The sequence below is a fragment of the Lepidochelys kempii genome, chromosome 3, assembly GCF_965140265.1.
Source record: "Lepidochelys kempii isolate rLepKem1 chromosome 3, rLepKem1.hap2, whole genome shotgun sequence".
Classification (NCBI taxonomy): Eukaryota; Metazoa; Chordata; order Testudines; family Cheloniidae; genus Lepidochelys; species Lepidochelys kempii.
This window is the reverse complement of record NC_133258.1, coordinates 159,957,720-159,971,550: the sequence shown is the minus strand read 5'-3', so window position 1 is coordinate 159,971,550 and position 13,831 is coordinate 159,957,720. Positions and strand designations below refer to the sequence as shown.

Here is a 13,831-nt window from a genome sequence, read left to right as displayed (position 1 = left end):
CAGATGAAATGAGATCATTTTGAAGACCTTAACATTTATAATCAACTTCTTCTAGAATAGTTTAGGGCCTATATGTGCAATAAAGCCTTGGGTTGAGCCTTTGACCTTGATGACCCCAATCTTTTCAGGGGCTTCAGGTGAAGTTTGGTGACAGGCTTGACGTGGTGGGTTTCTTTAGTGATTGTTGCCACTGCTATGGAAAAGGTTGCTTAACTACTGATAATGGTGAATCCAGAAGCAAATTATTGACGTACACATTTGATACATTAGTAGAATTGATTTCAAATATTGCAAAGTGTCAGTGTCAGAAATTAGTGCCATAAAAATCTAAAAAAGTAAATGTTACTCCCCATTGACAATCCCAATACGAGCAATATACTGTATGCACAAGCATAACATTTTTGCATCTGCCAAAATGCTATTACCTTACAATGATAAACTCAATTAGTAAAACTCATTAATTTCCAAAATGTTACTTATTTATCCTGAAACTACTTATTTATCTGCCAAAAATTTCCATTAATTACAATATATGTATCTCAGTTTCTACATCTAGTCACTAGATGGCACTGTCTGATAGGAGATAGATATTTCTTAACAGACCTGTTTAAATTTCCAAAAATGTGACGTGTTCTGCCACAAAGAGTTAGCAAAAGAAAGACACTGAAGCCCAAGTTATATTCACTAGATACACTTCATTGAATTTAGTGAAAGGGCAATGAGAATTACAAAATCTATTAAAATGATTGTGATAGGTATGGGGAAACAGACTCCAATCTATAAGAAAAGCTGGAGACATCTAGGAAGATCTGAGAGTAACAGCATCCCACCCTCTGGCTGTAATTAGCCAATGAAATATTGTTCCTATGACGTAACTGGTTATCCTTCTGAGGAGCTTTGGTGGGCAAAGTTTCTGTAGAACCAGACAGAACTGGAATTCTCCTTATTCACCTCAAATTAATGGTTTTCTAAATTCACTTGCTTTTTCTAATTTACTTCCACACTCTTCAAGTGTAGCTCCACCCAAAAAGTAACTGCATTAAAATGTAACCTTCTTCTGCAGCAATTCTACTTCCTGGGTGTATTCAAAGTCTTATGTGATTAACTTAATGACTACTATGTCAAACACAAGTTACTGGGCTCAACAACAGGTGCAACAGGGTGAAATTTAACACCCTGTTTTGTACAGAAGGTCAGGCTAGATGATCTGATGGTTCCTTTTGGCATTAAACTCTATGAATATATGAGACAAGGTGGGTGAGTTAATATATTTTATTGGACCAACTTCTGATGGTGAGAAAGACAAGCTTTCGAGCTACACAGAGCAATTTTTCAAGTCTGGGAAAAATACTGATGCTATGTCTACACTACAGTTATGTCGGCATAATTTATATTGCTCAGGGGTTTGAATAAACCAACCCCTGAGTGACATATGTTACACTGACCTAAGCACCAGTGTGGACAGCACTATGTTGGTGGGAGAGCTTCTCCAGCCGACATAGCTACTGCCACTCATTGGCAGTGGATTAATTAAGCCGATGGGAGAGCTCTCTCCCATTGGTTTAGAGCGGCTACAGAGAGCTTACTGCGGTGCAGCTGCATGATACTGTAAACTCTCTAGTGTAGCCATGCCCACTGCTAAAACACAAGATGGAACAGATCGTGTATATTCTAAGGGATCATTCAAGGTGAAGTGGCCCATTAGGTGAAGGTGGATAGAAAGCTGGCTAGATTGTCGGTCTCAATGGGTAGTGATCAATGGCTCCATGTCTAGTTGGCAGCCGGTATCAAGTGGAGTGCCCCAAGGGTCGGTCATCAGGCCAGTTTTGTTCAATATCTTCATTAATGATCCGGAGGATGGCGTGGATTGCATCCTCAGCAAGTTTGCAGATGATACGAAACTGGGAGGAGAGGTAGATACGCTGGAGGGGAGGGATAGGATACAGAAGGACCTAGACAAATTAGAGGATTGGGCCAAAAGAAATCTGATGAGGTTCAACAAGGACAAGTGCCGAGTTCTGCATTTAGGATGGAAGAATCCCATGCACCAACAGACTAGGGACCGAATGGCTCGGCAGCAGTTCTGCAGAAAAGGACCTAGCGGTTACAGTGGACGAGAAGCTGGATATGAGTCAACAGTGTGTCCTTGTTGCCAAGAAGGCCAATGGCATTTTGGGATGTTTAAGTAGGAGCATTGCCTGCAGATTGAGGGACATGATCGTTCCCCTCTATTCAACATTGGTGAGGCCTCATCTGGAGTACTGTGTCCAGTTTTGGGCCCCACACTACAAGAAGGATGTGGAAAAATTGGAAAACTTCCAGCGGAGGGCAACACAAATGATTGGGGACTGGAACACATGACTTATGAGGAGAGGCTGAGGGAACTGGGATTGTTTTGTCTGCGGAAGAGAAGAATGAGGGGGGATTTGATAGCTGCTTTCAACTACTTGAAAGGGGGTTCCAAAGAGAATGGATCTAGACCATTCTCAGTGGTAGCAGATGACAGAACAAGGAGTAATGGTCTCAAGTTGCAGTGGGGGAGGTTTAGGTTGGATATTAGGAAAAACTTTTTCATTCGGAGGGTGGTGAAACACTGGAATGCGTTACCTAGGGAGGTGGTGGAATCTCCTTCCATAGAAGTTTTTAAGGTCAGGCTTGACAAAGCCCTGGCTGGGATGATTTAGTTGGGGATTGGTCCTGCTTTGAGCAGGGGGTTGGACTAGAGGACCTCCTGAGGTCCCTCCCAACCCTGATATTCTGTGATTCTATGATTAACGCCTCTGTAGTCATATATTATTGGGCCACTTCACATTGAATGGTCCCTTAGAATATGTGACAAGTTTCAGAGTGGTAGCCGTGTTAGACTGTATCAGCAGAAAGAATGAGGAGTACTTGTGGCACCTTAGAGACTAACAAATTTATTTGACCATAAGCTTTCATGGGCTAAAGCCCACTTCATCAGATGCATGCAGTGGAAAATACAGTTATTAGATTATATATATATACAGTGAACATGAAAAAATGGGGGTTGCTATACCAACTCTTAATAAGACCAATCGATTAAGGTGGGCTATTATCAGCAGGAGAAAAAGAAACTTTTATAGTGATAAGCAGGATGGCTCATTTCAAACAGTTGACAAGAAGGTGTGAGTAACAGTAGGGAGAAAATTAGCATGGGGAAACAGTTTTTAGTTTATGTAATGACTCATCCACTCCCAGTCTTTATTCAAGCCTAATTTAATAGTGTCCAGTTTCCAGTTCTGCTGTTTCTCATTGGAGTCTGTTTTTGAAGTTTTTTTGTTGAATAATTGCAACTTTTAGGTCTGTAATTGAGTGTTCAGGGAGGTTGAAGTGTTCTCCGACTGGTTTTTGAATGTTATAATTCTTGACGTCTGAATATGTGATGAATATGTGCTAACTACTTACAGCTAATTACAAGATGGAACAGATAGTTTAGCATGCCACTCTTGGATTGTGTTTCCACTACCACTTATGTCAGCAAAACTTATGGTTTTTTCATACCCTTGAGTGACATAAATTTTGCTGGCATAAGTGGTAGTGTGCACAGCGCTATATCAACAGGAGAAGCTCTCTCCCATCAGCATAGAGCGGCTACACAAGTGATCTTACAGCAGCGCAGTTGCATCACAGTTGTGCCACTGTAAGCTCGCTAGGGTAGACATGGCTTTAGTACCTTTTCCAGACCTGAAGAAGAACTCTGTGTAGCTCAAAAGCATGTCTCTCTCACCAACAGAAGCTGGCCCAATAAAAGATATTACCTCACCCACCTTGTCTCTCTAATATGCTGGGAATGACATGGCTACAACAACACTGCATACCGTCTACTAATATATAACATAGAAAAAATGTCAAAATAACTTTGTTATAAAGTCAAGCACTGAATTTGGAAATGCCAGATTTATGGATATTAGAGAGGTGGGTGAGGCAATACTGTTTATGGGACCAATTTCTGTTGGTGAGCAAGAGACACGCTTTTGAGCTTGCACTGAGCTCTTCTTCAGGTCTGGGAAATGTAGTCTGATTTAGAGGTCCGTGCAACCTTAGGTCTGCCCTCTTGTGTGTCCATTGTGTGCACTGAATGAAGGAGGGGTCCTATGGAAAAAACAGTATGTGACCATGTAATTAAAGACTTTGTCATAAGGCATATGTACAAGGAGGCTGAACTAAGGTTGCATGGACAACTGCAAATCTGGCATTGTTTAACGTTTAGTGTTTGACTTTGCAATCTAAGTCATGTTCTTTTAGTGTAGTTTTTGTGTGTAATTTTATGTATTTTTTAATTAAAGAAAGTTTTAAAACAAATTCTATTCTGTGCAATGAGACAACCCCCACATAATGTACACTGAATCTTCAGTATTGCAGAACAAGTTTAGCTACAGTACTCACATTAGAAGGCAGCAAGAGAAGGCTGTTAGCCCAGAGACGGTGTACTGGGTCCAGAGGTGGATGCGGGAGACTGATCTGTCTCTCTTTCTTCCCCCTTCCAGGAGTGTGGGGGTATTCACCCCATGTGGTGCCCCAATTGGAGGGATGGGCTGCAGGAGCCATGTACAATGGCCAAGAGGGGTGACTGGGTGGAGCCCAGTATGGGTCTCTTTCTTCCTGCTGTTTCCTCATCCCCCTAGGATGGAGTAGTTCCTGTCCCATGTGGACTCTCCAAAAGGTTAGACCACTGAGGCCATGAACCATTCCAGCATGGTTGTTGGTGGAGTGGTCATGGGAACCCAGCCTATTTCTCTCCCCCTTGCAACAACTCCTCTAACAGCTCCCTACTGTTCCCAGTGCAGAGCCCTCCCTGCCCCTGAGATATTTTCTTTTAAAAACTGAGCCGTACTTTTCAAATACCTTTAAACTGAAAACAGCAATTTTAATACCAGATGTGGTATAACTTCGGTTTATGTGACTCTAATTCCCCCCTTTAATTCCACACATAGCTATAAATGTCTGTTTATCTCTAACATGTATCTCAGAAATACTTGTTCTTTACAGAGTTAAAGAAAACCGTATCCACTTCTGTGTATTCTATGGGCTGCATAATTGCACCATCTCTCTTTCCAGCATCTCAAAATATAAATTGACAATATTTTTGGATTTACACTGGCCTTTTGGCCAAGGAAAATTCAGCTCTTGTTTCAGACTTGCAGTCCAGAATCTAAAGAAACCTTTTTCCAGATCTTTGTTTGTATAGCTGTCAGACAATTACATGAATATAACCAATAACTGACTGAACTGTGGCATCTGGTTACAGCAATTGCTCCTAAGATTAAATGACAGAAAATGTCAATTACGTGCTCAGCATACAAACCATGTCTTGCATGCCTTACTTTTTGATAGATGTAGTTTGGACTGCACTGCACTTGAGTGTCTATTGCAGAAAATTATAGCAATGGTTTCTTCTAGTTTATTCACCCATTTAAGCCCATAAATCACCAGTTTAGATCCATGAAACAAGTCTAAAAAAGTGTACTCCTAGGTGTCCTACTTACACTATCTTGGTTTAGAAACTAGTATTATTACTTCTGTAAATGTTGCTGTCCTTCCTAGTGTTGCTGGGATGCTGTCTAACTAAAGAGACCCTTTAGTTAGAATAACTACCCGATTACCAGCCTCCAAAAGCCATTAAAGAACACAGCCCCACACCCCTCTTCCCATTTCACTTGAAATGTCTAAAGCCCCTCAAAGTCCACTGTTCTTTGTAAATTGACATGGCGACACATATCCAGTGGTATCTGCTATCTTTACGGTAAGTGTGAGCACTATGAAAAACTTGTTACCCAGACTGAATTATCTCAGGCACATGCAGTCTTGAAATAACTGATCAGCGTAGTATGTCAGTGAGTGCAAAGAAGAGAAACACCATCAGCAAAGTCAACAGTACTGTTGAACAACACTGTAACAGGGTAGCTCAACTCTTAAAGGCTGGAGGTACTGGGGCTAGCCAACCCTGATTACTCAAAAGGCTCACCTGGGTTGGATCAGGTGGTTTCCTATATCGATCAGCAGGAAATCGTAAAGAAAGAGAAAGGCTCCTGTTGCAAAGATCCTGATGTCAATGAAGTTTTGAGGCTAGAACCTAGTGAGTAGGAGGCTCCAGTGGGAAACCCTGACTGGGTTTGGGCCAGGAAGCTGAACTCAGCCAAGTAGGGTCTGGGAGTAGCCTACTAAAGCAGGGAAGGCCTGGGAGTATAATGATCAGAGACCGCTAAGAGTGATCAGGCTCCAGCAGAGAGTCCTGGGATGTGGGGCTGAGGCTACAGGTGGGAAATGCTGGGGAGTGATCTGACAAGAAGATAAAATGAATGGATTGTGTTTCAGCTATTTGAATTTTATTTGAGTATATTTTATCTGAATAAACACAGACCCAAGAAGGGATGTCGTGAGTGGAAAAAAGGGTGTGGAATTTGTTAAAAAGTCCCTTGGAAGTGAGGCAGGCTGCCTGTTGGGTGACCCCAGGCCAGGAGGGGGTGGCTGGGAGGCAGTGGGAGAGATCACCAATACTATATGTAGCACCCTTCATTGAGGGATCTCAAAGAGCCTTGCAAACCTGTGTTGAATGTATTAATCCTCACAGGATTTCTATGAGGCCCCATTTTACTGTTTGGGAAACAGAAGCAAAAAGAGTTTAGTTGACTTCCCTATGATCAGAGTAAATGAACTTGAGAGTCCGGCTTCCTTACCTCTTCTAACCAGCGGACTACCCTGCTGTCCTTCAGATAATCCTAATCTCCTTCTCCTCTAGTGCCCAAACTCAAAAAGCAATCAAGAAGGAAGAGCTCTTGGGGAAACTAACAATTAAAGAACTCTGATAAAAAAAACTCTTGTTTCTGGAGACTCTCCTTGCAGGGATATGTATAGTCACATTGTGGGGTGCAATCCACCCCAGTAAGTGATTGTGTTACTGCCTGTAGCCCTGGGTGCCATAAATGCTCTGCTGCTGTAGCTCACAGCCTGAACACCAGTAGACAAGCAAGCACTGAGTGTCTCTGTGTTAACCAGCTGTGGTTTAGCAACTCTGATTCTGGCAGACTCCTTGTTACACTCCAGCCACACTCCAGTATCCACCAGCTTTCGTTACACCTGGCAAGAGGACCACAACGTGCCCCAGTCTTTCATTTTCACAAAACTGTGTGGTTTGCAGTTTCCAGCCCTTTCTTGGACCATGCAGAGGAATAATAGTTTATTTGGTCCTCTGAAGAGACAAAATGCCCAGCTTTATCATTTTAAGTGGCCTCACATCAAAAAAGATATATTGGAATTGGAAAAGGGTCAGAAAAGGGCAACAAAAATCATTAGGGGTATAGAACAGCTTTTGTATGAGGAGAGATTAATAAGAGTAGGACTTTTCAGCTTGGAAAAGAGGTGACTAAGGGGGGATATGATAGAGGTCTATAAAATCATGAGTGGTATAAAGTAAATAAGGAAGTGTTATTTACTCCTTCTCATAATACAAGAACAAGGGGCCACCAAATGAAAGATAGCAGGTTTAAAACACAAGAAAGTATTTTTTCACACAACGCACTGTCAACTTCTGGAACTCCTTGCCAGAGGGTGTTGTGAAGGCCAATACTATAACAGGGTTCAAAAGGGAGCTGGACAGATTCAGGGAAGATAGGTCCATCAATGGCTATCAGCCAAGATGGGCAGAAATGATGTCCCTAGCCTCTGTTTGCCAGAAGCTGGGATTGGGTGACAGGGCATGGATCACTTGATGATACCCTGTCTGTTCATTCCCTTTGGGGCACCTGCCATTGGCCACTATAAGATGACAGGATACTGGGCTTGATGTACCTTTGATCTGACCCAGTATGGCTGTTCTTATCATTCAAACACAGCACTGGAGTCATTCAGAAAAAAGTAAAGCAAGCTTATTAACCAAAGGAGATATGATTTTAACTGATACCATGTAGACGGAATTAAGTTAGAAAGGGTTATAAACGAGTAAAAATACATTTTCTGATGCTAAAACTTTAACAAGTATTGTCTGGGTATCAGGTAAGATTTTTACCACAAACTTCTTACAGCAAGATAGCTGACTGCCCCTATGGTCAAGATCTCGCCTCAAAGACTAAAGTGTTCAGTTTCTTTGTCATCTTAGGTGAAAAGATAACATGGGACTCTTTGCCCTTTTTCTTTTATAGTCCAGTGAACCTTCGAAATGGATCCTTCTGAAGATTACCCTCCAAAGGAAAGTTCATTCAAGCTGTAAGGACAGAGGCTGGAGCAGAAGAAAATTCTGTGGGGTGGCTTCTCTCCAGCTTGTGTTTGCTAAAATGCAGATTGAGCTGTTTCTGCCCTCTCATTCAAATGAATTAGTGCTTGACATGTTTCAGAGCAGCAGCCCTGTTAGTCTGTATTCGCAGAAAGAAAAGGAGGACTTGTGGCACCTTAGAGACTAACCGATTTATTTGAGCATGAGCATAAGCCAATGGCCCTTTGCTGCAGCCTGGCGGCCTTCGGCTCCTCATCCCCCCCCCCGCCCCGGCCAGGGCGCCTGGAGCTCAGGGCCTGTGAGTCAGCGCTGCTGGGCCCTCGGAGCGGCTCTGCGGCCCCTTCCCCGAGCAGGACCGGCGGGCGGGCTGCGCCACCAAACCCCTTCGCGCCCGCCAGAGCCCGGGGCCGAGAGGCCCCCGCCGCGCCACACTCAAGATGGCGGCTCGCCGCGCATCTCTCCCTGCCCCTTCCCGGCGGTGGCTTCCGGAGAGAGAGCGGGCGCCCGTCCCATGGTAACTGCGCCGCGCTGGGGACGCTCGCGGGGCCGTTCACACGCTTCCTGCGGCACAGAGACAACAACGGAGTGGGGCGGGGGTAAGAGAGAGAAAGGAGAACCCCGCCCCCCCCTTCACCGGGCAGAAGCCAGGTGCACCCCTCCCCGGTCCGCCCTGCGGGGCTGAGAGCGAGACGCCCCCCCCCCGCTGCATTGCCCGGCGTGGGGGGGGGGGTCACCCCCGCACTCCCACCCTGGGGGCTTCTCTCGCGGCCGGGTGTCTCGCGGGGCTGCCCTCGCCTCCCCGGCGTGGTGGGGCCAGGGCTGCCCGAGCCGGCTGCCCCGCGGCGGGTCGGGCTCGGGCTGGCCCCTGGCCCTGAGCCCTGCCCGGCGTAGGCCTCACCGAGCCGCCCGGTCCCCCGGCGGGGGCCAGCTGCTGTTTCGGGGCGGGGGCGGGGGGAGTTTTATTCCGCCGCGCGTGACTCGCTGCCCGGCTGTGGGATGTGCCCCGCTCCGGTCCCTGCGCCGCCCTGGTCGGGGCAGCCGGTCTGGGGGGCGGCGGTGCCGTGGCCGGGCAGCCCAGCCCCGGGACAGCGAGTTCGGCTCCGAGATGGGTTTGAGAGCGTCCCCCGGCGCTGTCCCCGGGACACAACCCCTGGTGTTTCTGGTAGCAACGGCGTGTCAGCAACGTGTGTGGATGTGTCTTGAAACCGGCATATGTGGTATTGTGTTGGCTTCATGGCTCCCTCACTGTGTGTGTGCTGGAGTATCTGTTTCATGTGTAGGTGCAAGTGCCTCTTGGGGTAGCAATAGGGGTGGCCTTGGGCTTATCCGATCTCTTCTCCCTTTCTCCCCTATCTCAACAACAGTAATAACATTAGGGTGCTTCGGTTTGTTAGGGATTTAGAAGTACTTCTGAGACAGATTTTCTGTGGATGGTATCCCATTGATAAGATTTTCCCATCGCTTGCCTAATCTCCTCCTTTTGTATCCCTCTTCCCAAACAGGTTGAAATTCTAGCTCAGGAAGACATTAGCAATGCCTCTGATACTTTAATTGGGGCTGCCACTGCTGTAGGAAAACTCACTGTAGGAAAAGTAATATTTCTATCTTTGCAGTGATTCTAGCATCAAGTTAGTCACTGATGGGAGTGATGGGGGCCTCTAGTGTGTATGTGCAAAGTACTGAATACTTAGTGGTTGTCAGGTGATGGGGAGGGGGGGAAACTTACCTGACAATCACCTGGGTCTGAGGTAGGACACAGCAATTATTATTCTATTTAAACCAGTGCTAAATGAATAGCCTTGGTTCTTTCTTCTGTCCCTTATCTAAAAAGCCTCTCATAAGAAATGGCATGATCTTTGCATTCATTCCTAAATATGTGTTTACATTAAGGATTTAGTCTTTTTCATATTCATATTAAAGTGGATAGTTCTGAAATCTGATGAAACTTGAACATGCTTTTGGATGCTGGTTATGTTTTGAAATGTTGCTCTCCTTTCCCACCAGTTTATATTCTAGGACACAATGTGGTTGAGAGGCTGCATGAAGGAATTAGAAATTGTGTACAATTTGGCAAGCTACTTCATTTTGGGACACATCGTATCTCTGCTCTTGTGTAATAGTTTCTCATGACATCCTTCTCGTGTAAAAGCAGTGCTTGAAAAACTTCATGCGCTTGCTACTTAGGAGCAAATATGAAAGCTGGAGTGGGGGCACTGTTAAAGGATGATGTCCTGATGGAAAGAACAAGCTGTTCTCCCTTCCTTTCTCTGCTGAGAAGAGGAAGGGAAAGGGTGCTAGGATTCCTATTGTTCCTGGACTCTTGGCGGGGGGAATCTTATATTAGCCTTTGGGTATATGTCATATTTCTCTTAAACACTGCGCTGCTGTTCTACATACAAGTTGTAAAGCAGGTTAACATCTTTAGTCATGGCAAAAATACTCCTACAAGCACTAGGCCAGCAAATGCTAACACTCTAAGCACCTGGGCTGTCAATGGGACTACAGTACTCATACACATGCTTCACTTTAAATTAGGGCTGTCAATTAATCGCAATTAACTCACGCAATTAACTAAAAAAAATCATGATTAATTGCACTGTTAAACAATTGAAATTTATTAAATATTTTTGGATGTTTTTCTACATTTTCAAAAATAATTGATTTCAGTTATAACACAGAATAAAAAGTGTACAGTGCTCACTTTGTATTATTTTTGATTATCATTTTTACAGTGCAAATATTTGTAAACTCAGTAAATGGTATTTTTCAGTTCACCTCATACAAGTATTGTAGTGCAATCTCTTTATCATGAAAGTGCAACTTACAAATGTAGTTTTTTTGGTTATGTATCTGAACTAAAAAACAAAACAATGTAAAACTTTACATCTACAAGTCCACTCAGTCCTACTTCTCATTCAGCCAATCGCTAAGAGAAACAAGTTTGTTTATGGGAAATAATTCTGCCCACTTCTTAATTACAATGCACCTGAAAGTGAGAACAGGCGTTCACATGGCACTGTTGTAGCTGGTGTCACAAGATATTTACATGTCAGATGTGCTAAAGATTCATATGCCTCTTCATGCTTCGGCCGTTGTTCCAGAGGACGTGCTTCCATCCTCATTAAAAAAATAATGCATTAAGTAAATTTGTGACTGAACTCCTTGGGGAACAATTGGATGTCTCCTGCTCTGTTTTACCCACATTCTGCCATATATTTCATGTTATAGCAGTCTCAGTTGATGACCCAGCATGTTGTTCATTTTAAGAACACTTTCACATTGGTATCTTCTTTGCATTTTGTCAAATTTGCAGTGAAATTTCTAAAGTTAGCTACAGCACTCGAACGAAGACTTAAGAATCTGAAGTGCCTTCCAAAATCTAAGAGGGATGAGGTGAAGCATGCTTTCAGAAGTCTTAAAAGAGCAACACTATGATGCGGAAACTGCAGAACCCAAATCACCAAAAAAGAAAATCAACCTTCTGTTGGTGGCATCTGACTCAGATGATGAAAATGAACATACATTGCTCCGCACTGCTTTGGATTGTTATCGAGCAGAACCTGTCATCAGCATGGACACGTACTCTGGAATGGTGGTTGAAGCATCAAGGAACATATGAATCTTTAGTGCATCTGGCATGTAAATATCATGCGATGCTGGCTACAACAGTGCCATGCAAACTCCTGTTCTCACTTTCAGGTGACATTGTTAGTAAGTAGCAGGCAGCATTATCTTCTGGAAATGTAAACAAACATATTTGTCTGAGTGAATGGCTGAACAAGAAGTAGGACTGATTGGACTTGTAGACTAAAGTTTTGCATTGTTTGAAAGGGAGTTGGTGCTATTTGTTGAATAGGTTGGAAGCAACAGAAAAACACATCAGCGATTATAGCATCATGTATTTTGCACAATATTTGTGATAATAAAGGAGAAAGCCTTAGTGATGGGTGGGAGGCTGAGGTGCAGAGACTTGCTCCGTGATTTGAGCAACCAGCAAAGCATCCAATACAAAATGCAAACAGCCGGGACAGTATTATCAGGGATGCCTGTTGCTCTTATTTTGAGGCTCAGGCCTGAATTGTGCAGCTGTACATCCAGCTATTAACTCCTGGAGAGGAGGGGGGTTTGAAGTCTTTTGTTCAGTTCAGTGTAGTTTACGGGTGGTGGAAGTGCAACAGAGCCAGCACTCCCTATTGCACCAAGTGTCTTTGCCTGAATGTGTTTGTAAAGCCCTATCAATTAGTACAAACATAATTTTCTGTGTAAAATGAGCTGTCATCAACTCCATATGAATGTTTGACATTTTAAAAGGTTTTTATTAATCTGTTATGTAACAAGCAGAAGTGAACATTCAGTTGAAACAAAGCTGAAAAACAGCTTTTAATTATGACACAATATATTAAACAGCAATCTATTATCTAACTACAAAGAACCCTTTCATTATATCCTCAGTGAAACGAAACAGTCAAGTGCAACAGTGCAAGGCAGGGCACAACACAAAGTGGGAAGGGGGTTACATTTACAGGCTAGTGCGTGTCTTTGCTCAGCCTCTTCTGGTTTGTGGGCTTTCTGGTGTGGCATGCTGAGGTTTGAAGTTACAAGGGGCAATTGAGGGCTCAAATGAGCTGGGGTCCTAATTGCCCCAAATTGTTCTCTGTGCCCTCAGCTTGGGTCTCAGAGGGAAATGGCCTGGGAGTACTGCTGTGGGGTTACACCAGGGAGGTGTGTACTCTTGTTCCTTGTAGCCTGTATTGTTCAGGGGCTTCATAATATGGCTGGGACTGGTTTGCACTACTGTATTGCTGACTGCCCTAATAGTTAAATGCTGCAATAGGGCATTTCGGGTTTGTGTTGTCCCCAGGAGTTGCCTCTGCATCTCCCTCTTTCTATGCTGTTTTTGGACATGGCAGTGCTTTCCCTGGCCACTGCCACGCTGTCCTTTGACACTGCAACAATCTCTCAGTCCTTAAATACTGCTTCCAACTCCCTGCATTTTTTGGGGGGGAGAGGTCCTCTGTAATGATGCCACAAACATTTTGTCACAAGCTTTCTCCCCTTCAGGTTTGCCAGCCATTCTGCTGTTGATAAGGGCCCTGTCCTTGAGTCTGTCTCATGCAGATATAATTGCTGTGGTGGTATTTTAAAAAAAAAAAAAAAAGGTGGGAGGAGGGCAGTTACTGTTCCTAGTCTAGGGAGGCTCTGATAACTTTTTTTTTCACATGCATTTCTGCCTTTACCTCCTTGAGATTCTTCCAGTCTGAGGATTCCCCGAGACTGGGTAAGTGGTATGTACTGTGGGTTTGTTGTCTGTGCTTCATACGTTGTGTGGCTGGGGGAGGGATGGAGTTGTAAATTGTGTTCCTGGTCTGGCTGTGCAGCTTTGCTGTGTGTTGGATGTGCTTATGTGGTTTTGGAGGGGTTAGTGGGCTGAATCTGGGGTGAGATGGATAATAATCACCTCTACATCCCCTTTAGGTTATCCTGACTCTGGATGATGTTACACTGAGGCGGGTGACTAGGAGCTGGTTGGAGGTGGATGGACAGGTGGAAAGTGAGGTCCTATACAATAAGTGTAAAATATGGACAGTATAATGGGACTTT

At 44.2% G+C, this 13,831-nt stretch overlaps 1 protein-coding gene across 14 annotated transcripts in view; it reads left to right on the top strand.

Annotated features, from left to right (window-relative positions):
- The first annotated feature begins 8,497 nt into the window (after window positions 1-8,497).
- DISP1 (dispatched RND transporter family member 1) overlaps window positions 8,498-13,831 on the top strand; it is a 161,380-nt gene continuing 156,046 nt past the window's right edge. For 6 of the 14 annotated variants that reach the window (XM_073338791.1, XM_073338792.1, XM_073338794.1 and 3 more), the window contains exons 1-2: window positions 11,266-13,508; window positions 13,706-13,781. The gene's annotated coding sequence lies outside the window, so the exon portion shown is untranslated. The other 8 variants (XM_073338808.1, XM_073338798.1, XM_073338816.1 and 5 more) reach the window with 7 other exon arrangements.